Here is a 22,781-nt window from a genome sequence, read left to right as displayed (position 1 = left end):
CAGATGGGCCTTTTTAAAATAAGTCGTATAAATAGTGAGGAAACGGGTACCTTTGTTAGCTAGCAGTGCTTATTTTTATTCCTACTGGTGGGATTGGCAGAAATCGTGTTTTCTGATCTTTAGAAAACAAAGTATTTGAACACCCTATTATAACGAAAGAAAACTCGTTTTCTGGAGAAAAAAAAATACCCCCTGGAAAGTGTTGTAGGATTGTCAAGTTGTTCTCATAAAAATAACTTGTGTGAATATTAGCCTCATAGAGTTGGCAAGGTTGTCTGGGTGCCTTCCTGAACTGCAAAGAAGCGAAGGACCACAAACCTGCACACCTTGTTTTGCTTCGTATTTTGACCCATGCCTGTATTGTGAAAAGCTGTTTCAATATTCCCCATTGGGACGCTGGCCTACAATTAATCTGTGCACTGGCCGTTCAGTGCACGATCATATGCCAGAAAATAGAGCTGACACACAACCGATTTTACCTGCAAATCCTGCACAACAGCAACTGTAGTTTCTATGCTGTCGGCATGTTAAGGTATGTGATATGCACCATCTCTGTTGGTATTTTGGAGAGTGAAAAGTATTTATTACCTGCTTTTTGTGGTGGTATTTTCATTGTGTTTCTCAAAGTGTCCCTAGGCACCTAATTAAAAGTTATTTTTAGAAGAGGGCTACGCTTCTGTTTTCAGTGCATTGCCATAGACTGTATAGAAAATACTTTCATGTGAATGATATTTCTTTCCAGTGCAGAAGTCTATGGGTGTTTAGTAGGGATGTAAAAATATTGTTCATTTTTCTCTGGCAAAATTTGCATAACTCTAACAAATATTATGAATACTAGCAGTAGTTCTCGACCTTTTCTACTTGTGGGATTGCACAGTGAAATCTGGACTTTTACGTCCCTTTTAAGTTATTCTGACAAAAAAAGCAATAGTCTTCAAGTTTCAAAGTCATGAGATGTTTTTTAAGTTAACCCACAAGAAAACGGTACATCCATTATCAGTGTCACCTCAGACTCATTGGGAAATATTGGCAGTTTGTGGGTAAATACAGAAGGGAATGGATGAAATCGGGACCCTCCGCAATCCAGACAACGGCCAACAATCAGGGCCTACGTGAAATGTAGTATGGGAATAAGTTTGGCGCTTGACTGCCCACAGGGTGTCTGAGATGAGGCGACTGAGGGTGCAGTTAATGGGGGGGCTGGCTGTGGAGTTTCTTTTTTGACATATGTCATTTTAATTTTTACCTCTTCAGTTACACCGGAGTAGGAGCCATTCCCCTTCAGTACCTCATAGACCAATCAAGTGAAGGGATAAGAGACTCTGTCTGCCACACCAGTGTTGAAGCGGGTGATACCCAACATGTGATGGATGAAAATACAATGGATCGCCCCTTAAGATGCAGAGTAAACTCTTCTGGTGGGACATGGCACTTGTAGTGAAGTCGAGGACATGTTTGTTTCCAGATGCAAAGAACAAGAGAGTCTGTCGCGGGGGTGCTTTTTTGTGGCTAAAATAGAGTAGGAAGGGTGAAATCTAGGTATGGCTTTCCTTGTAATGTCTGCATGCCATTAAAAACAAGCTGGCTTCAGTGTCAGAAACGTTGCCTGAAATGTATTCTGCATGCGGTATTTGTATATTATGCAGCTATACGTAAGGAAGAGTAGAGTGCTTTACACAGGTAAGGTCATTAAATGCCCTCACACACAGGCTACTGAGGCAGAAAGGGACATTTACTTGTGATCCGGTGCTATATAAACCGGAAGTCATCTGCACCACTTAGAAGTTAAGTTAATGTTACGGTACTTGAAACAAACCCCACATAGACAGCAGCCCTTAGGTTAGCTTACAAGACACTGTGCAGGAAGGCGCCACCCCAGTGTACAGGGCAGTGCCAGGTGGACACGCTCTGCGTGCGGCAAGCACTGCCACTCTCCCCCACAGACCACAAGTCCAGGCTTGGTCTGTGCTCTTTGATCCAAATAGTCGGAAAGAGTGGTTGGGCTGGTTGGCCTCGCTATGCTTTCTATTCGCGTATTACTCTCGGTGTCCACTGGGCTCTGCCAGCATCACAGCGCTATAAAAGCTGACTTTCACTTCCACAGACCCACAAGTCAGACGTCTTCTCTGCGCTACACTGACTCTGACATAAACACTGCTCGGAGGTATCCCCATGAGATAACCTCCGCCCTCGTGTGCTGGATCTCACGTAATCTATGAACTATCGTTCATCAAGGCACTTGAACCCCACTTGTTTAACTACTCCATCCTCTGCTGCCAAGTGCCTAGATTTGGAAGCTGCGCTTCAACCCGCTTTGCAACCATCCACACAGGCACCTCAAATACGTTTCACCAAAGTAACTTACTGCTTATTTGATAAATGTTGCTTTCGTCATAAAGATGTTTAATCTAGCTCCCCGCCTTTTTACGCAGAGTACAGCACCGGGCTCTAATTGGCTGGTTTGAAATGCTGCCACGCCGTGTACCTCCGACACCGGTCCTTCAGGTGCATGTCAGCCCCTGGATCTGGACAGTGGGGGGCACCGGCTCGGCCTGTGCCCTCCTCCAGGTTGCAGGGTTACAGGCGGCGCCGCGTCTTACCTTGGGAGTGAGGGAGACCGCTCCAGTGCAGGCGCTCGGTGTCTGAGAGCAGGCTGATGCTTGTCTCGGAAATCATGCACCGTGACGTCCGCACCTCCAGGCAACTACAGCCCTCTCTCCTCGCTGCTTCTTCACAACTCCTCCCTCCCTCCCCTCGCTCGCTGCTCATCAGCACACACAAGACGCGACCTGACCCTCTTCCGCACACCGCGCGCTCATTCAATGCACACCCTCCCTCCCTCCATCGCTCCCTGCTGACTGGCCACGAGCGCCAGTCGCTGCTGTTTCCTGGAATCTGCAAAGATTGTTACCCAGCTGCGGCGTGTGTACTGTTCAGTTTATGATGATTAAATGCATGCAGTTTGTTTAGGGAGCCAGTTTAGCCAGAGTTATATAACACCAAGGCTGCCTTAGCGGCGATTCCACCAGGAGCCTCTTTTTTTTCCCATCACTACATTTCTAATCTCACTTTTGAAGGTTCCTTTTCACCCCTACTTTCCGATTATGCCATCCTCTGTTTCTCCTTCGTTGGCTCTTTCGTTCTCTAGCCCTAGGTCAAACTCTGAAGATAAACAAGCATTTGCAATGCATCGGTTTCGCCTTTGGGACCTTAGATGTATTTAGCAATGCAGCGTATTAGCCTGGGTGCTGAAATATCTACTGTTCTTTAATATGGAGGGACAGTGAGCACCAAACTGCGTGACACACCAGGTATGGGAACACATGGAGAGAAATATTGCCTTTCAGCTGGAAATTGTATAGTCCAAAACTCTGTTTTTAATATAGAATTAGGTACTTTGGTGGTTATATCAGTTAAAATACAAGATGTAAAAAAAAATATCTATGGGTGCTCGTGGAAGACAATTTCTAAGGACAAATCTCAGTGCAGGAAGAAGGACATGGAGGAGATAGGTAGTATGTGGGGCAATGTGTGACTTCGAACGGGGTTCTCCAGGAGAGGAGAACTTTCGTCTTCAGAAGGCTGCGAACTTTTAAAGCAAGGTTTCAAGCTGCGGAGAGAAAGAACTGATCAACAACGGAGTGGAGGGAGTGCACAAGAGCTCGGCTTGTTTTTTTAAATGTTTAAAGTTATCTGAAACTTTCCGACAGCTGAGCCCCCTGACAGCCACCACACGGAGGCATAGAGTTTCAGCAGGTGGCCCCTCTCGGCGGGACCTCACTGGTGGCATGGAGGCGTCCCTGAGGTAGAGAGCTACACAAGAAGGAGCATTAAACAAAGCAAGTCAGGTAAGAATCGCCCCGGAAATGTTCGTGCTTCTTGTGCACAGTTGTGGAAATGTCACATGTGGCCTTTAAAAATTAGTGCTTGGCGCTATGTTTATTTCTGCTTGAATTTCCGTGGCGCTACATTTCGATGTTATTACTCAAGAGCAGCGATGCTATTTAAAAGCTCAAAATAGAACCGGTGTATTATGTTTTTAATAACTTTGTAATAAAATCTTACAAAATGGAGAACCACATTTATAACGAAGCAGCGCTTCAATCGCGTCATGGAGCTTAGGGGCTTGCAGGGCACTAAACGTGCTGAGCAAACACAGAAGTGCAGATCCTCAGGTTGCAGAAGTGCAGACCCTTAAGATGCAGAAGTGCAGAACCTTAGGGCGCAGAAGTGCAGATTATAAGGTGCAAAAGTGTAAATTCTTAGGGCGCAGACGTGCAGATCCGTAGGGTGCAGAAGTGCAAATCCGAGGCTGCGGAAGTACAGAGCATAGGGTACAGTAGTTAAGAACCTTGCCATAATATCCTAGTTAGATTTATGAGGCAAGTTGTGTGCGCACGTGCATGCGTTTGTGTCACTAAGTGTGTTTGTGTGCACGCGTGCGTACATGCGTGTGTGTCAATGTACATGTGGGTCAGAGGCGCAACTAGAGCCAAATTTCGGGGGGGCTAAGCAAAAATTTCGGGGGGGGGCTGAAACTTTAAACAGGCAGAGTGGCGCTCATTTCGGGGGTAGGTGTGAGTATTACGGGTCCGCAGCGCCTACCCAGCGTATAAAGGCTACATGCCCCAGCAGCCTTAGCACCAGGAAGTGGGCGTCTATAACTAGACGCCAAGCGCGGCAGAAGGCGTGCGTTATTTTGAACCTCAGCGGCTGCAGACCTTGTAGCGAACTGCGGCCACAGCATCACGGAGAGAGTTGAGTGAAGCGGAGAAGCGGAAAGAGAAGCGGAAGGAAGCCCGTCAGGTGAGAGGTTCCTATTGCGCTCGGCGGAGCGAAAACCCGGATATTCCCCTGGCCGCTGCCGCACCCTTTCTAGCAACGCTAGACTCAACCCTGTCCACAGTCTTAACGGCTCGGACGAGTCGTATTCCCCAGCGGCAGTCTAGGCAATCAAAGGAGCCTAACTGCTACCTCGGTGCTCGGATGACCATGAATACCCTGAGGGCTCAGCGGAGTCCGTTCCCAACCCGGCAGTAGCGCGGGAGACTCGGAGGGCTCACAGAAGCCTAACAAAACAACCCCAGTGCTCGGAGGAGCACGACGTTCAGGACAAGCTCGGAGGAGCTCAATATACATTCCATACACACGGGGGATTTGTACAGTGGAGAAGCCACTGGTGTTGTAAATATAGGAACCCTAGCGTGTTGATTCTCACCCTTGTGAAGGAGCGCTACAACGAGGGTGCAAGCGGGCGTCGGTGTATTCGCCGTGGAAGCCCTCCTAAGTTACTTTGCTTATTATTTCAGGACACGGGGGGGAGAACTAACTTACGGGAACACGGTCTGACGGAAGACCATCGTTTCTTGCTAAAAGGTTATCAATGCTATCCACCTTGACATATTGTTTCATGTGACTGCTCGGGATGAGCTTGTTGTTGGGTCGTCATTGCCGAGGCAGAGAGTGGAATCTCTGATATGTGCGGTTCACAAGGGGACACAGGTACATAGTTCTACCAGTGAGATATTGAGAGAGTAGACTGTTATGTGAACTATGTATGAAAATGTCTTATTTGTTTTCACAGGTTCTTGTCCCTGCTGACCCTTCCCCCATCCTTTCCCTCGCCTGATCACCTCTGGGCTCTGTAACCTTTGGTTGGAGACCGGGGATATCAGGAGGTGGACCTATATAGCATCACCCGGATCCTGAGGAGCTCTGCAAACCTGACAGTGGGGGGGCTGAATCTAGGCAGAGTGGAGCTGCAGGGGCTCTTAGAAGGGGTGAAACAACAGCGAGGCCTCATTAACATGCAAATGGTCTTTTTAAAGACCTGTGAAGTGCTCGGGCGCGGCTTTGTGTCTGCCCGGGAAGCGGTCTCATCCCGGGCTGCCACACACGACGGGGGGGGCTGAAGCCCTTTGAGTTCAATGGGTGTTGCGCGCCTGATGTGGGTGTTGTGTTGCTGACGATTGCCGCTTGTGTCGCGCACAATCTCATAGACGAGCAGTGTTCTGCCCCTTCCGATACCTTGCTTTAAGTGCCGCTCTCTCGATGCTCTGGGTTCGTAATTGACTTTAGTCTTCCTTACCTCTGTGGCTGGGTGGGTGGTGGTGTGTGGGGGTGGGGTTATAGGGGCGTGCAATATTTTAGGAGCTCCTATAAGTGATGTTTCAGGCACGAGAAGGGACGGGGCTCCCACAATCTGAGGCAGAGCACCCTTCTGTGTCCTCCTCGCTGCTTCCGTTCGAGCAGGCAGCGTTCATCGACGTGTGCTCTTGGCACTTTATCGGAATTTATTCTACAACCAAAAACCGGTGTGGTTTACTTACGAGGCTTTTGCCCCTGCCAACCCCGAGTGCATAAACTCAAAGGCGACCCGTCTAGCGCCAGTCCTGGCCCAGTGACACCACTACTTGGGATTCTGGGACTTGCTGTTCGGCTTTACCCACTAGAAATTCCCAGAATGACCTGACTCTGGTCGGTGACGGTCGCTCCACCCGCCGCGCAGCTCTCCTTGAGGGTGCCCGGTGTCCCTGCCTGCCGTTTCTGTCCGCTACCTGTGCTTGCAGCTCCTCTGGTTCCTGCTCCTGTTCACCTTCGCCGTCTCCTCGCCCTTCTCTGCCCGCTACCTGTGCCTGCCGCTTCCCTAGTTCCTGCTCTTGTTCACCTTCGCCGTCTTCTCGCCCTTCTCTACCCGCTACCTGTGCTTGCCGCTTCGCCACCTTTCGCCGTCTTCCCGCCCTCCCCGCTCCCTGCCACTGCTCCCCTGCGGCCCCGTCCCCCCTCTTGCCTTCTCTACCTGATACCCTCCCCTCCCCGCGCCACCCCGCTCCCGCCTCCCAGCTGCTCCTCCCTCCCACTCAGCCCCCCCTACGCCATTTATGGCGGAGTCCACGCGTACGCGCAGCGTTCACACGCAGCGGGCACGCCGATTGTGCGCCGAAGGCGCGCCAAAGGCAAGCCCGTCTGCGCCTGTCCGCGCCTGGACCGCGCCCAGCGCCAGGACCTCTGGTCCCCGCAGATGCCATCCCACCCGCCGGACTTACGACGCAGCCATCCTCAACGCACTCAACACCGGCCGGACCCCCGGCTGCCACCGAGCCACCCCAGGACGCACCCACGGACCCTTCACCTGCCAATCCTGCAAGTTCTCCTGCATCCGGACCTGCACCGCATCTGCCAAGACTAGCACCAGCAGCAACCACCTGAAGTGCATCCTGCTCAACACCCGCTCCATCCACAGACACGCCGTGGAACTCTGGAACCTCCTCGACACCACATCTCCAGACGTCGCCTTCCTCACGGAAACATGGATGAACGCCTCCTCAGCGCCCGACATCGCCATCGCTATCCCGGACGGATACAAGATCACCCGGAAGAACCGCGTCAACCAGACAGGAGGAGGCATCGCCATCGTCCACAAGAACACCATCCGCATCAAGACCAACTCCGACGACACCCTCACAGCGGCAGAACACCTGCACTTCCAGATACACACCGACCACAAGACCACCCTCAGAGGCACCCTCATCTACAGACCCCCGGGACCACGCACACAATTCAGCGAAGACATCGCCGATTTCATCAGCTCGCACGCCCTCCCCTCCGCTGACTACATCCTCCTCGGGGACCTTAACTTCCACCTGGAGAACAACAATGACCGCAACACCACCACCCTGATGGACAACCTCGCCAACCTCGGACTCAAGCAACTGGTGACCACCCCCACCCACTACGCCGGCCACACGCTTGACCCTGTCTTCTCCTCCAGCAAGGACGTCTCCTTCAGCCACGCTACCAGACTCCACTGGACGGATCACAGCTGCGTCCACTTCAGCTTCAGAAGGACCACGATCCACCACCGCCCACAACAGGTCCCCCGCAGAAGCTGGAAGAAGATCACAGCCGACCAGCTCGCCATATCCCTGAACCAGAACCCCCCAGCCAGCTCAACGAACCCCGACCAAGCCGCCAACAACCTCACGAGGTGGATCAGCAACTGCGCAGACGACCTCGCCCCACTGAAGACCCCCCCCGCCGGACCCGGCACCAAGAAAGCGTCCTGGTTTACCGACGAACTCAAGAGCTCCAAGAAGAACTGCCGAGCCCTCGAGAGAGCCTGGCGCAGAGACCCTACTACAGACAACATGACTACCCACAAGCTCGCCACTCGAAAACACCACCAGCTGATCCGCACCACCAAGAAAACCGCATTCAAGGAACGACTAGACAACAACGCCCACAACTGCAAGGAACTCTTCAACATCGTCAAAGAGCTCTCGAACCCCAGCGCCGAAGACAACAGCATCACCCCCTCGCAAGACCTCTGCAACTCACTCGCCTCGTTCTTCCACAGCAAGATCGCAGACATACACAACAGTTTCAGCACACAGCCAACACCCCCTACGACCGCACAGACACCCCCTACCACCACCATCCGAGCCTGGACCCCGGTCAACACCGAAGACACCATCCGCACGATGAACTCCATCCACTCCGGATCACCAACCGACCCCTGCCCTCACCACGTCTTCAACAAGGCCGACGCCATCATCGCACCCCACCTGCGGGACATCATCAACGCCTCCTTCAACACCGCCACCTTCCCCCGAGAGCTGGAAGCACGCCGAACTCAGCGCCCTACTGAAGAAACCATCAGCAGACCCCACCGGACTCAAAAACTACCGGCCCATCTCGCTCCTTCCTTTTCCTGCCAAAGTCATCGAGAAGACCGTCAACAGACAGCTGGCCGCCTTCCTCGAGACAAATGGATCCCTCGACCACTCACAGTCTGTCTTCCGGGCCAACCACAGCACCGAGACCGCCCTCATCGCAGCCACAGACGACATCAGATCCCTGCTCGACAACGGAGAAACAGCGGCTCTCATCCTCCTGGACCTCTCCGCGGCGTTCGACACGGTCTGCCACCGCACCCTAGTACAACGCCTCAGCAACATCGGAATCCAAGAGAAGGCACTGGAGTGGATCATCTCCTTCCTCGCCGGAAGAACCCAGAGAGTCCGCCTCCCTCCGTTCAGATCCGAGGCCACCGAAGTCATCTGCGGCGTACCCCAAGGGTCATCCCTCAGCCCCACGCTGTTCAACATCTACATGAGTCCCCTTGTGGCCATCGCACGCCAACACAACCTCAACATCATCTCCTACGTCGACGACACCCAGCTGATCCTCTCCCTCACCAACGACCCCGCCACCGCCAGAACTAACCTACACGAAGGGATGAAAGACGTAGCCGAGTGGATGATGAACAGCCGCCTGAAACTGAACTCCGATAAGACGGAAGTCCTCATCCTGGGATCCTCACCCTCCGCCTGGGACGACTCCTGGTGGCCCCCTGCCCTGGGCAGCGCACCCAAGCCCACAGACCACGCATGCAACCTGGGCTTCATCCTGGACTCCTCCCTCTCCATGACCAGACAAGTCAATGCCGTTTCCTCGTCATGCTTCAACATCCTCCGCATGCTACGTAAGATCTTCCGGTGGATCCCCACCGAAACCAGGAAGACGGTCACCCAGGCCCTCGTCACCAGCCGACTGGACTACGGCAACACCCTCTACGCCGGAACGACAGCCAAACTCCAGAAGAGACTCCAGCGCATCCAGAAAGCCTCAGCACGCCTCATCCTGGACATCCCCCGACACAGCCACATCTCCGAACACCTGAGAAACCTGCACTGGCTCCCCGTCAGCAAGAGAATCATGTTCCGACTCCTCACCCACGCACACAAAGCGCTCCACAACCAAGGCCCAAGCTACCTCAACGACCATCTGACCTTCTACACACACACCCACCCGCCCGCTACGATCGACCAGCCACGCCCTCGCCGCCGTTCCCCGCATCCGAAGGGTCACAACGGGAGGAAGATCCTTCTCCTACCTGGCTGCCAAGACGTGGAACTCCCTCCCCATCCACCTCCGCCTGACCCAAGACCACCTCTCCTTCAGGAAGCAACTCAAGACCTGGCTGTTCGAGCAGTAGCGGACCCCCTCCCCCAGCGCCTTGAGACCCTACGGGTGAGTAGCGCGCTATACAAATGCTTTGATTGATTGATTGCTTGGCTGGCTAAAGCAGCACTAACTATCAAAGCAAAGATGAAAAAAAAAAGCACACCACTGCCTTTCTCCGAGGCATCTTTCTCCGAGGTGAAGCAGAAATGCCTCGGAGAAAGGAAGCGGCATTTTCGGATTCGGGGGCGTGTTTTCGGATTCGGGGGCGTGTTTTTCTTTTTCTCTCCTCTTGCCATTGGCTGGAGGAGAGAAAAACACGCCCAGCGAAAAGTATCGAAAAAAAACGCCTCCGAATCCGAAAAGGACGGGGCCTGTTTTGCGAGAGGAACCTCTTCTCCAATGGCTGGCCAGCATTTAAGAGGCCAGCCAATGGAAAAGAGGAGAGAAGAGGGGCGGGTTCAAGCCCCTCTTCTCCAAGTCATTAAATCTCGGAGCGAGACTGCGCAAGCGTAGCCCTCGAGCCGAGACCTAAAAATAAGCCTCCGTCCTCAAAAGTAAGTTCAGGCAGTGATGGAGTAAGATGAACAAGCATTTGCAATGCAATAGATCTCGCATTGACGAGAGTTTAAGCTATTGACATTGTGAATGACAATGCCTTTTATTTATGTTTTTGTTTTTAAAACATACATAGAAGGCATTGTCATTTACAATGCTAATAGCTTAAACTCTCGGAAATGCGAGACCTATTGCATTGCAAATGCTTGTTTTTCTTTGGACCTAAGTTTAGTTGAGATTGCTGGAAGGAGCTTCCGTGCCCCTCATGAGATCGGCGTCCTGGGTCTGACCCCCTCCCACATGTTAAAGGTCGGCCCTAGTTCACAGGATGGATACATGCACGGTAACAAATATTCACAGCCTTGAAGGGAAGACATTACGACTAAATACTACAAATAGCCATACCGTAAGCATGCGTGCTAGACGTGACGAGTGGGGAGCGCACAGCATCGAGGAGCCAGCATAAAGTCCGCAGCGAATTAAAACTACGCATACATTTGCATGCATTACTTTGCGCACGTGCAGAGCGGGAATATCTTTGGGTACCTACGCTCGCAGAAAATAGTCTTAAAGTACCACCATGCCCAGACAGCAGGAGACGCCGCCCGCCCAGCACAGAGGGGCAAGGGGAAAGTCCGGACTGGAGTCTGATGACCAGCTGAGAAGCGGCCAAGCACGGCTTGGGGAAATGAAATGTCTGTGTGTAGCGGCAACTCGAAGCGGATCAACAAAACACGGAGAGGGGAAATGAAATGTCCGTGTGTAACTCGAGGAGACCACTGCAACACCAGCGCAGAGAAACAGAAGCAAAAGGGGCGCGACTAGGAGGCGTGGCGGTGAATAAAACCCGTGTAAGTCCTGCATCCTGCAAAGCAGATGATAGTTTGCAATACAAACTGCAAAAGAGTCAGCGGGAGACAGTGCGAGCGATCGATACTGGTGGGGATGGAGATAGCGCTCCACAAAGTTCGAATAACGTCAGAATGCGTCGGAGGTGCCGTAAACTCCAATGTATAAAACAAAAAAGTGCGTCGGGAGTAATAAAGGGGAGAATGTCATGCCGCCGGTAAACGATCAAATCCCGGTGGGTGTGGCTAAAAGGAGACAGGGTGGCAACAAGCAGCGATTGACATGCCTTGCATGCAATTATTGCACTGCCTTCAGCATGATTTGTGACGCCAAACGACGCGCACAAATCAACACTGAAGGCGGAGCTGGGATAAGGCTTCTTGGAATCGTATAGAAGCCTCGTAAAACGAGAGCAGCTCATGCGCTGCTTATGTCACAAGACCTAAAAAGGTGGAGGGTCTCCGAAAGGCCATAGAAGGGGAACTTGAAATCTTTCTAAAAGGTGTGGTCTATGTAATTAGGGTCGTGGCTTAAAAGATGTAAACTAATCTTCCCTTCTTCCCATAGTGTGCAACCAGGACATGTTTTGGGTGCCTCTCGTGAGTTTTTAGGTCGAGCCTAGAGGCAGCGTGCATGTGCTGCTCTGCTAGGCATGCTGTAATGTCTCTGAGAAGTTAGAAGACAAACACCGCTTGTGATTGGTTACTCGGTCTGCCTCTATAAAATCAATAGTTTTGGTTCAAGCATACAGAACATGTGTCCCGCCTTGTGGTTGTTTCGTTTCCGCCCTGACGTTCGCCCCTGCTGTATGGAACCGTTCAATATGGGCCATATGTTTTGGTACCCGCACTACTTTTTCTTTTGCCTCGGCTCCCTTAGTAATTTTCCTGCTCTCTTTTACTTTCCTCCCGCCCGCCTCCCATTGTCCTTGTTCACTTTGCTCCCGCCACCTCCCATTGTTAGTATCCCCTTTGCTCTCGCCCCTCTCCCCCGTTGTCCGTGTTGTCTTTTTCCCGCCCCCTCCCGTTGTCCCTATTCCCTTTGTTCCCGCCCCCTTCCAATTGTCCATATTCCCTTTGCTTCTGCACCCCTCAAAAGCAAATTGGTGGAACTGTCACTTCTAGTCAACCTTCATCCTACACAACAGTGCAGTCAGAGGCAATTATTAGTTAAACAAATTAAAGATCAGTAGGAAGATCTGCAACAACCAACAGAAAGCTTTGGGCAATTCCCTGATAACAGCGGCCGCCAACTTTGTTTGCATGCTACAGAGAAGAATGACAGATGCAAAAGGAACAAGGCGGCTACCTGACCGGCGTGCGATGGAAGCGGCAAATGCCCCTAGTTTTGCCTTCTCTGCCCTTGGAATACAGCATAGCAGAGCTGGAAATAATACAATATCTGATGCATAGCACATGCCCAGCGCTGATACAAGTGGAAAAAAAGAAGCTCTTGTCGTGAACTTTTCTCGGCTGTCCCTCGCCTGGCGATAAAGTGCTTGTGTTTGCACTTGTATTCGCACGTCCTGCCTGAGAGTAGGCGTGGGTGGACCTTTCTTTGTAATGATGTTCCCACTTTTTGCTGATTGTAGCAATCATGCTCTTGCACGAGCCTGTTTAAAAGTCTGCGGGTGCTTTTCGTATTTCTGGCGCTTGCATCTTCTTCACAGCCGTATGCTGTAGCGGATCACTTGGGAGTGAACTGACCCTTATTTAGTTATTTGCACTTTTTTCGTAAATCAGCACAGCACCCGCTTTAAGGACCCAGTGCTTCATGTTTCAGCAATGGGCCGGTTCGGGAGACCGTGCCCCTTTCTATTTCTTGCACGCATGTTAACGATGAGCGCAGCATGTTTATCTTGATAAGCATGGTGCCCGCTTCATGGACACCACACTTCATGTTTCAGCTCACTTGTTATATTAACCGATTATCAGCGTGGCTGTCGCGCTTCATCTTTCAGCATCTCTTCCAGTTAGCTTCTTAGAAATTCCCCTTCAGTGTGCCCGCTCCATACCTCCCACTCCCAAGGTTCCCTCTGGTTCATCCCATGCGAGGTTCATCTCTTAGCTGCCTTCCTTATGGGACCCCCACCACCACTCCAGGTTTGTGAAACTCTGGATTCATTGCAGAGGCTTGGAGCGCAGATTTACTGTTAGAAATAAACCAGCCTTAAAATACTGCTGTGATGTTTGGCTGGCGACAAATCCATCTTCAAAGCTTGGAAGGCGTGACCTTTAGCTTAATCTTACTATAGACAATGCTGGGAAAGTGCTGTGCCAATGAGCATTGTAGATTTAGAAATGTTTCTGTGTGGCCTGACGCTTCCTCGAATACCGGTCCCAGGACACTTGTTTCCATTCCAGGGAGGACCTGGCTTGGCAGTTCGGGCTGGACTGTTCCCATAAGAAACAGGGTCAAGACTGATTTGCATTTGGCTGGGTCCAAACTGGGGTGGTGTAGTGAGCAAAAGAGTGATGGATTAAACCCAGATCCTTGCGACTGGGGGTGAATGATTGCATTGTGCAGAATTTCGCCCATCAATTGTTCCTTTTGATTCCTCGAATACGGCCATAGAGAGCTAAGACAGTTCTGTTCTATCCTTTTCCACCTCTCTATCGTTTCACTGTGACGCAGAGCAGCAGTCTGTACCAGCCTCATTTCCTTCCAAGTTGTGACATCATGCAGGGACACCAGCCTTTGGTGGTCGGCTCGCAGGAGGAGAACATGGTGGAGGCAGCTGCAGCGGCGGGGGTAATGGTGCCTCAGCATCGCTTTTTTTCTGTCATTGCTGCAAGGGAGAGGTCAGCAGCCTGAAGCTGCCGGTAAGAATACAAGGAGTTGGAGCTCTCTACCCGTTTAGTGTGTTTAATCACTGCCCACTTCCGTCCTGTCAATGAGTTTCTTATAAGGTGATAGGGTGGAAACACTTGAGAGTGAAGAGTGTGAGACATGTTTGGTTATCAGCACTGCAGGGTTTGGTCTGTAGACAAAAGGTAGATCTCATAACAGACTGACAACCCTGAAGGGTCAGTAGGGCTGCTACAGAGTCAGTATAATTCCACTAACTCTATATGAGCCCCTTTTAATTCTCGGTTCTCAGGGTCGTTCAGTTATACATCATGTTTTCTTGGTTATATATAAGGTAACAAAAATGCTTAAAATACTTTTTTATAATAACTTTTCAACATGCTGCACAGCAGCCACAATGCTCTACAATAGAGCTTAAAGACATTGACAAAGCCACTAACTGTGGCTAAACACTTATCAGTCCCAAAGGCAAGACCTTTTGGCAATGCCAATGCTTGTTTGTTATTGAATGCAGACAAGTCACGGAACAACCAATGCATATACCTAAAACAATTCAGACCTATAAGCTTTGCTAATACTTGTTAGTTGTGTCAGATGCATGAATAACAATGATTACTTTGTGAATAATTTACACTGAAAATATGAGACTGTAAATTTAAGATTATTAAAATCTGTAGAAGTGGTAGATGCCTCTGGACTGTTTTATACCGTCCTGTTCACTTCTTTTGCACCTTTTTTTCAGCGGTGTCTGTTAGACCCTTATGCTTGTTTAATCCCTGTAGGAAAGTGGGTTTCTGTTGCAGTACCCCCGCCCCCCACACTTTTTGCCAGACTATTGATGCATTTTCACTTGATGTGCCCTGGATCCCTGCCAATCAGGTTCCCAGGGCCTGTGTTCCTTCCCCAAAACTAACTTAATTGGCATCTCTGGCCACAGGTCAGCCCCTGGTAAATGGTACCACAGGTACCCAGGGCACTCTGACCAGGGACGACATCTAAGAGCTGCAGCACTTATTGTGCCAGCCTAAAAGACCCTGTACCTCTACACACACACTGCCTTTGCAGGCTGTGTGTTTTATTGCAGAACAAAGTGAAGAGTTGACATGGCACACACCTCTATGTGCCATGCCTACAACCCACTGCCCTGGCATAGATCAGTCACCCCTCTAGCTGGGTGCACTATACCAGTGGTGAGGGTACAGGCGCACAAGCCCTTTACCCCTACAGCGTCTAAGTCCAGTCTTTGACATTGTAAGTGCAGTGCTGCCATTAAGAGTATATGGTGCTGGGAGTTTGTCATTACGAACTCCACAGCACCATAGTGGCGACACTGAAAAATGAGAAGTTTGCTATCCAACCTCTCAAGTCCTTAAACCCACACTGATGCCAGTGTGGTATTGAATGACAAATGCACACAGAGGGCATCTTAGAGATGACCCCTGAAAACTAACCTACCACTAGTTTCCAGGCTGAGTGGCTGCTTTCAGCTGCCACCACCAGACATGTTTCTGGACCCCTGGGCCGACAGCCTGCTGCTCTCTGGGGCCTGAAACAATGCACATCCTGGGACGAGGTGCCAAGCCTCCTCCCCCAGGATGGGCAGGGTTCACGAAGAGGAAGCTTCAAAGGCTTGCCGCCTTTGTAAGCTTTCCCAGGCCACTTGCTGCTTTCAGCAACTGGTCCCCTCTGGTTTTGACCCCCACTTTGGGCGGGAGAACCGGCGGGAAAAACAAGTGAGGAAGAGAGGTGTGCCCACCTCTACCAAACTCCACCCCTCAGGTGGGGAAGGCGATGTGAAGCACAACTCTCAGTCCCCGCCATCTGGGGGGGGGGGGGATTCAGCCAACGAGGGACAGGTTCATGCCTACCTCACCCACCCCCCACTGGAGGGTGGCATAATAAGGGGTGTACCCACCCCAGGGAAGGCACCCATTGGTCCCTGCCTTTTACCTACCTGTAACACCCCTAAATCTAGAATTTAGGGGCACCCCTGAACCTTACTTCCTCAGACAAGAAGAAACTACAAGAAGAAGAAGGACCGAACAGCCATGCAGCAGCTAACAAGAGGAAGACGCCCACTGACTTGACCACAGCCCTACCGGCCTGTCTCCACCTCGAACCTCCTTCTGCAAAATCCCGGTGTGTCCTGCAGTCAGCAACCTCGAAAACCGGACCGCAGCCTCTGGCTCCGGCCGGACACCGAGAATCCGCCCCACTCTGCATTCGCCGTCCATGGACCGAGCTCGAGTGGGCAAACACCATGAGGAGGTCACACCAGCGATCCTGACCTGAGATCCTGCGACCCCTGACCTACCTCAAGCCGATGCCTGCAGCCTAAATCCAGAAGGTCCCCCCCAACTGCGACCAGGAGCTGGTAAGAAGATTTGACCACAAAAGGCACCCCTGCACCCGACGCCACACGGCCTTGTGTGCCCAAACTGACGGTGCCTAACCAACCCTTAACTTCCCAACTTACCTCTCGAAGTGGTGGTCTCTTCCAGAAGACCCTTGTCCCCAAGCCTGCAGTGCCTTTGCAAAGCGGAGGTTCCTCATTGAAAACAACAGGGTGCCCGACATCGAAACAGCACCCTGCACACGGCCGCCCTAGTGCCGCTGAGGGTGCACCTTTGGTGCTACCTTGTTTCCCCATTTGCCCTAAGCTAAAGTCCAGGAGCTTTGCTCCCACAACCAAGTGGCCTGCTTGCCAGCAGCCACCAACCAGAGGCCCCCTATCCCCATTGGATAATATCGGGTCTCAGCACTCTGCACCCGGTCGCCCAAGTGCCGCTGAGGGTGTAACTAGAGGGCATCCTTGACTCTGGGGGACCCCTGAGTCTACCCCCAGAACCTCAACTCCCACTACCAAATACTTACCTCAAAACCGATAACACTATTTTCCTCCATAGGATAACATTGACTGTTTTTCTGTGAAATGTTTTTAAGTGTGGAGTATGAAAAACTAAAACAATTCTTTAAAATTGCATAATCTAACAAAAACTATTTTACTTACCTGTTTTCAGGAAATGCCCCAGAGTAGTATCCAGGTATACCACTCTGTGTAAGCCTAGTAATCTCAAAAGTTACTTACGTGCTATTTTACGGAAATGCCTATTCAAGTCTATGTCCTGCATTTACTAAGTATTGCATTTCTCTGCATCCATACTGTAAATTAAACCAAAGTGCATATGCAATTATCATTTAAACTGTATTTAAATTGTATTACTACTGTAAAGTATTTATTGCTTACCTGTGCCAGGCTTGCTAGGTTCTAGAAATAAAATAACTAAAAGAATATTTATATACAAAAACAATTGGTCTAAAGTTCAGTCTTTAAGTGTGTGAATTCATTTGCTGACTGGGTGTGTACAACAAATGCTTAACACTGTCCTCTGATACTGCCTTACTGCTCGACCACACTACCACAAATAGAGAGTGAGGTGCTATCTAACTTTACCTCTGCCTACCTTTGGGGTTCCACTGGACTCTGTGCACACTATCCCTCACTTTGGTATACTATATACAGAACCAGCTTCCTACAATCCCCACATCTTTCTTAAATCCTGCATCTGCATATCTCACACTTTCCAATAAATTATAGTTGGCACATATGTGACCATCAAACTATGCACTCTGCAAAGAGCCTATGACTGAATGTGCATGTAGTCTGCAGACATCTGTGAGACACTAACAGGGACTGGTAGAAACCCCATAGCCTTCAACTTCAACTCCAGGCTTCACAGTTGTGCCTCATCATTAAGACCCACCCACAATCTGACCTCACATGGACGCCAGGAAGTGACTCTACTTTACAGAAACCCAGCATCTTGAAAAAAGCAAATACTCTCAGGGAATACAAGATGAATTAAAACATGTGAAGTAAACAGGGATTGCATCGCTGAGATGGAATATTTTAAGGCAGTGCTTCCCAGACGGTTGTATGATGGAGCCATGCATGCCATTACCACTCATGCCTTTACAACGTATCCATTACAACGCATATGCCTTTATTACACGTCTTTACGACACAAATGTTTACCAGGCATATGCCTTTACCACGCATGCCATTACCACGAAAATGTAAGTATTTTGCAGGTAAGTTAAGTATAAAGCCTATATGTAAACAAGCCTGCTGTGACAGGCGAAACGCGTAACTAAATTAAATAAGATCTGGTGAAGAACTTAGTCCTTGTGTGATCGTCATATCTATCCTTTTCTGAATATATATATATACACACACACGGATGTGTTGTTGTATTGGCCGTGAAAAGCCCCCGAGTGGGTGAAACGTGTTGCCGTAATAAATCCTTTTTGGAAATTTTAAGCCGTGGAGTGCGAGTTCTTTCCATCATCAGACATTGCTAACTCTGGTCCCTTGGACACATATATATATATGTTCACTGGTAAAACCAAAGGTTACAGGGACGTTATAGTTAGCAAATAGAATTAAAAACCTTAGAAATTCACTGAAAAAAACCAAAGGTTACAGGGACGTTACAGGGACGTTACAGGTGTTTGGTCGCAGCGGCACGATGAGGGACACCGCCCTCAAAATTACTGAGAAGACAGGTCAGGCCTCTATGGAGCTGCAGAACTGCCACCTGTGTTGCTGGGCCTTGGGAGGGCCGTAGGACGACAGGAGCAGCAGACTGATCAGCTTTGTTGCAGTGCCTGTAGATGCAGGGGAGCGACTCCTTCACTCCAAGGGAGATTTCTTTCGGTGTCGTGATGCCCACAGGTCTGTTGAAGAACTTGGATGAAGCACAAACACAGACGACTTTGAAGACTTGAAGAACATCAAGACAAGGCGCAACAGGAGTCTTTCTTGATGCAGTCTCAGTTCCAGTCAAAATACCAGTGAAGTCCAAATGTCCAGACAATTGAAGAGCGACGTAGTTTCAGGGTGGAGTCTGGTCCCACAACGAATCTGAGGACCCACCGTAGGAGGCTGACTTAGTATATGGTGCTCACTTATGTAAGTGTAAAACCCTGCACTAATCCAGACAACCCTTATGGTGATTTTAGTGGTCTTAGACAACCTTAGAAAGCTCTGTAAGTAGTAGCCGTGGAGCGCAGCCTTCAGGCTTAGTCCAGAAGGAGTGTAAAGCAGCTTGTTTTACCAGAACATAATCTTGTTGGTATAGATTAAGTGAAAAAGAACCACACAGTGTATTTATAAAAATATGTATTTATTATAAGACACTCGTTAACACATACAAATATCTCCTACCCGGAGATATAAACAATGCACGCAATACTTTGCAAATAAAAGAGGTAAGTAGCACGAATAGACAGTGATCCCCCAGGGGAGACCAAACCACATACTAAAATAGTGGGATGCGAACCTCGACTCAAGTCAAGACTATACCCAGAAGACGTAGAAGTGCTGAGGACCCAAGGAACCACCCGTAAGTAACCTGAAACCCCACGGAGGCGATGTGCAGAGTGGGAACACGACGGTGTGCTCCATTCAAGTCAATGGGTAAGTCACGGTGGCAATTTTAAAGAAGAAGGACCCTTCTCAGTGGACTCTGAAGAAACCCCATGGAAGACAGAAGGTTGGAGAGTCACCCCACCCATGGATACCCTAGGAACCAGGATATTTACACCAGGGAATCCAGGTGCACAGGTGCGAAGTGGTATTGGAAACCGCCGGTGAACTCAATGGAGGACTTCAGGAAGATGCCGCTGGCGAAAAAGGTGAAAGTGTCCAATGGAACCCAAAGTTCGATTCAAGATGAGAAGTACCTGTAAGCAGAGGGGACATAGTCTATGCCACTCAGAAGTGACCAGGAGGAACGGAATATGAATGCCCACCGATGTCAGGTGTTGCAGGAGAGTTGACCGTGACCTTGGAGCTACAGCTGTGGGGACCAGGCGATGCTGTGGAAAACCAGGAGCCATTCACGAGCTGTCCCAAGTCGGATATTGAAAGTTGAGGGGTTGGTGTCCGTCTGGAGCACCGACAAGCCTTGGTGCAGTGTCGGGACCAGCAAGTGACTCACCACAAGCAGGGGAGTCAAAATAGGCCCCAAGCAATGAGGGGGGCCCACTGAAATCAAAAGAAGACCCTCAAGAGGACCCAGAGGCACTGGAGTCGTAAGAGGATCTCGAGCAGCTCACCAAAGATGCAGGCCCACGGTGCATGAGATGCGGTGAGGATGAAGATCTCGGTCACAGGAGATGCTTGAGGTGGAGGCTACTTAGAGCCCGAAGACTTCTGAGAAGACTGCCAACAAGCCTTTGTAACGGCAAGTCGATGCGGTGCACAGGGGTTCAGTTCCTGCCGCTCCAACGAGGGACACTGGCCTCAAAGTTGGTGAGAAGGCAGTGCAGACCTCAAGGGAATTGAAGAACCACCACTTGTGTTGCTGAGCCTTTCGGAGTCTGTGGGAGCCCATGATCAGCCGACCTGTTAGCTTTGTTGAGGTGCCTGCAGATGTAGGCAAGTGACTCCTTCACTTCAAGGGAGATTCCTTCTGGTGTCTTGGATGTTCACAGGCCTCCGGAGTATCCTGAATGGAGCACAGGCACAGACGTTGCAGCAGACGAGCAGGACGATGAGAACAGGAGTCTTCCCAGTTGAAGTCTCGGGCCCCAGAGCAAAGTTCAGAGTGCCCAGACGGTCGAGGAAGAAGTGGTGTCTTGATATGAATCTTGTCCCACGACCAGTCTAGGGACCCACCCAGAGGTAAGCCCTTAAATACCCTTAGGAAAGGATTGGGACCATTCAGGGGCCTCTACCAGAGAAGGGGCTGGACAGTGTGGAGGATACTCCCATGCCCTTTGTCCAGTTTTGTGCCAGAGCGGGAGGCAGTGTCTCCCTGAACTGGTTTGAATTGGAGTATGCAAGGAGGGCACCAAATGTGCCCTTCAAGCAGTCTCAGTGGTGCTGGCAAGCGCCCCCACCCTGCCCTAATACACTAAACACTGTCTGGGAGGTGGTCACACATCCCTGTGACAGGATATCTATTGTTCTACCTTCCCCTGCTCGAGCTTGGCTGAGCAGCAGGAAGGCAGAAACATGTCTCTGGTTGGCAGGAGCCCTAGCTTGCTGTTTGGTTCTGTAAGACTGGTACTGTGAGCACTGAGGGCCTCCCGGAGGAGCTCTACAGTGCATGGAATCATACCTCCTTATGATTCCAACATGTTTGATACCAAACATGACAAGATTCGTTACAACCAGTTTAGAGATGGTCATTGTGTGATGATGCATGGCCCCTCTATATATCGTAATGGCTGATTTACGAACCGGGAGAATAGACTCCGAAGGTTGTAGGGGTGTCCTGCTCATGCAGTGGCACACTCACACTTAAAACCGTGCACCCTGCCTTCAGGAATGAAAAGCCTGTCTTAGATGTGACTTATAGGATTTAAGTGCAGTGACCTCAGATATAGGGAAACCTATACCTATTGTAAGTAGTGCTAGCACCAACCTACACAGGCTGTAATGGCAGGCCTGTAGTCACAGTTTGAGTGGTCTCCCATGGGTGGCATAATACATGCTGCAGCCCACGGGAGACCCCTGATGTACCTATGCCCTGGGTACCTCAGTACCATATAATAGGGACTTATAAGGGGACACCAGTAGCAAATCTGGGATGTATCTAAGTACTCACCATATCCAATTTAGGAGAGAACGCACAGAGATTGGGGTCTTGATTAGCAGGATCCCAGTCAGACTAGTCAGAAAAAGCATAACACCTAGCAAAACGTGGGGGTAACCATAAAAGCAGGGGGCCCTCCCAAAGGAAGGGCTGGAGAGAGGGGAGGATACTCCCATGTCCTTTGTCCAGTTTTGCGCAAGAGCGGGAACCAAGGGTCCCTGAACTGGGTCAAACTGGAGTATGCAAGGAGGGCACTAAATGTGCCCTTCAAAGCAGTCTGGTGGTGCTGGCAAGCGCACCCACCCTAGCCAAAATACACTAAGTCCTTTCTGGGAGGTGGTCCCACCTCCCTGTGACAGGACACCTATTGTTCTGCCTTCCCCTGCTCGAGCCTGGCTCAGCAGCAGGAGAGCAGAATTGTGTCTGTGGTCAGCAGCAGCCCTAGCTTGCTTGCAGACCCTGAAAGGTTGTTACCAGGAGTACAGGGGAGGTCCATGGATCATACTTCCAGCACGGGAATTGGTGTTGGGGTATGATTCCAACATGTTTGATACCAAACATAACCGGGTTCGATGCAGCCACTATATAGTTAGACATCTCATAATGACGGATGTCCACTATATGTCTAAAAATGGCTGACTGCACTTATAAAACCTGGAGAATCGACTCCGGGGTTGGTAAGGGTGTCCTGCTCTTGCAGGGTCATCCTCACACTTATAACCAAGCACCTTGCTCTCAGAACTGAAGAGCCTGCCATAGGTGGGGCTTATGGGTTTTAAGTGCAATGACCTCAGATATAAGGAAACATATCTGTTGTGAGAGGTGCAAGCACCAACTCACACATGCTGCAAATGGCAGGCTTGTAGTCACAGTTTCGAGTGAACTCCCATGGGTGGCACAATACATGCTGCAGCCCATGGGAGACCCCTAGTGTACCTATGTCCTGGGTACCTTAGTACTATATACTAGGGACTTAGAAGGGTACACCAGTAGCCAATT

The 22,781-nt window shown here is 50.4% G+C and overlaps 1 protein-coding gene across 8 annotated transcripts in view; it reads right to left on the bottom strand.

Annotated features, from left to right (window-relative positions):
• The window catches only part of PAK6 (p21 (RAC1) activated kinase 6), a 345,174-nt gene that overhangs the window by 229,448 nt on the left and 92,945 nt on the right, over positions 1–22,781 (bottom strand). For 2 of the 8 annotated variants that reach the window (XM_085626903.1, XM_085626905.1), the window contains exon 1: positions 2,601–2,746. The exons of 2 other annotated variants lie outside the window; for them this stretch is intronic. The gene's annotated coding sequence lies outside the window, so the exon portion shown is untranslated. Of the gene's footprint in view, positions 1–2,600; positions 2,820–22,781 lie in introns of those variants that run through there. 4 more of the 8 variants (XM_085626897.1, XM_085626907.1, XM_085626898.1 and 1 more) reach the window with 4 other exon arrangements.

This window comes from Triturus cristatus, chromosome 9, assembly GCF_964204655.1.
Source record: "Triturus cristatus chromosome 9, aTriCri1.1, whole genome shotgun sequence".
In the NCBI taxonomy this organism is placed as follows: domain Eukaryota; kingdom Metazoa; phylum Chordata; class Amphibia; order Caudata; family Salamandridae; genus Triturus; species Triturus cristatus.
Note: the sequence above shows the minus strand (reverse complement) of the source record. Positions and strands in the feature narration are given on the sequence as shown.